This window comes from Canis lupus, chromosome 32, assembly GCF_003254725.2.
Source record: "Canis lupus dingo isolate Sandy chromosome 32, ASM325472v2, whole genome shotgun sequence".
Lineage (NCBI taxonomy): Eukaryota > Metazoa > Chordata > Mammalia > Carnivora > Canidae > Canis > Canis lupus.
Window position 1 is genome coordinate 28,932,849 of NC_064274.1, and position 1,935 is coordinate 28,934,783.

Sequence of the window (1,935 nt, forward strand, 5' to 3'; positions counted from 1 at the left end):
CCTTTGCTTGAGCATTTGTTGGCTAAGTGAACTGATAGTTATTTAATGTTTCCGAGTTTCAGTAACTTCAGCTGTCAGGCAGATGTTATAAAGATTGAGTAGGATAATAAACAGCAAGAACATAGCACATAGTGAGGACACAGTAAAGGGAGGAAAGGAGGTTGCTTCCCTCTTCCGGGGGCTTCAGTCTACATTTAACCTAATACTCTGCCCTTGGCTGAATCGACACCCAGACAAAGAATCAGTGTTAATATGTGGGAGTGGTCAAGTTCTAAGATTCAAATGGGTTCAAAGTCTGAAGAGGTAAATCTCTCCCTCTTACAAGTTTTGGCCAATGTCTGTCTCATAACACCCCTTTTTCTAAAATTAAACTAGGGCCAAAGGAGTTTTCTGGTTTTATTTTGTGATGATCTCTGTTTGTAGTGGTTGCTATTTAATTTGTATTTGATGGGTTCTATCTGTGTTTATTATTTTGGAAGAGGGATTATTTGTTTCAGATTGAAAGACAGCCCAAACTTTTTGAAGGATGGAGGTCCTATAGCAGCATATTAAGGGATAATTTGCATATCTTAGCATGCTTTGCTACCTTTTAAATAATGGTGTAGCCTTGAGCAAATCCCCACTTTCTCAGCCCTCAATTTTCTCAACTATTGGGTTAGATATGCTGTAAACTCAATGCTTGTGAGCTATTTATCGTATTTCTATCTCAAGTTTATATGAAATGCTTCAGTATAGTGTTACAAGGTGGATTTAGAGTATTTAATTTCTAAGAGCTGGAGATCCTGCTTATGAATTTTTTACCTTTAATTACTTGTCAATTACCAAGGGTCAAAATTCCCCCACCTATTCCCATTCTCCACCTCCATGGGACTTCAACTCACCTTACTAAATTCAAGTTAATGACATAGTTGCTGAATCTCTCATCTTGCCCAGACTCTTGATGAAAACTGTAATTCCTCTGGAAGGACAGTTCAGTTGGTTGCTTTCTCTTGATAGCATTAGGGAAGTCTGAAGTGTTTGGAGACCATTTAAACTTTCATGGTGGTAGCAGAGACTAGCACAGTCTTTCTATCTGTGCTTTGGGATAACGTAGGCACTATCGGTGACTCACCCCAGCAGCTCTGAGCAACCTACCCTCTTAAGCCAAATCAGGACCAGGACATTTCCTCAGAGCAGGGTGTGCCTCAACAACAAGAGTAGGTGATGTGACTACCTCTGAAAGAACCCCCAAGCAGAAAGCATGGATTTCCGGCTTCTATCATTTCTCTGAATCTTTCTCTTCACATCACTTAGGGGAACCAGAACTGTTTTCTTTTTTTAAGGTTTTATTTATTTATTCATGACAGACACAGGGAAAGGCAGAGACTTAGGCAGAGGGAGAAGCAGGTTCCCTGTGGGGAGCCCAATGCAGGACTCAATTCCAGGACCTTGGGATCAAGACCTGAGCCAAAGGCAGATGCTCAACTGCTGAGCCACGCAGGTGTCCCCAGAACTATTTTTTCTTTAAGCAGAATGCTCCCTGGGGTTCTGTACCCTCCCCTATTCTCTCTTATAATCATGTCCCTTCCACGCTGCAGCCACTGAACTAGAACACACCATCAATTCAGGTGTACAAACTGTTTACACAACAAGGTGAGGGAATCTCAAAGTACAGGTGACATAGAGATTAGGTGAGTTACAAGCACAAAGCCTAACATTACTCAATTAGCTTGGCAGAGGTTTAAAGCATTTGGTTCCACTCAACAAACATTAAACAGCTCCTTGGTCTCCCCGTTTCCTTCTCCGAATTGTCACTCCCCCACCCCATCTCATACCCTAGTCTTTTGTATTTTGTACTATCCTGTCTTTATTCTTGCTAAGATTTTTAGTCTTTCATCCAAAGCCTTCCTGGAAAAACAAGGGCATATTTTATCTGGACAATACATCAGTCCACTT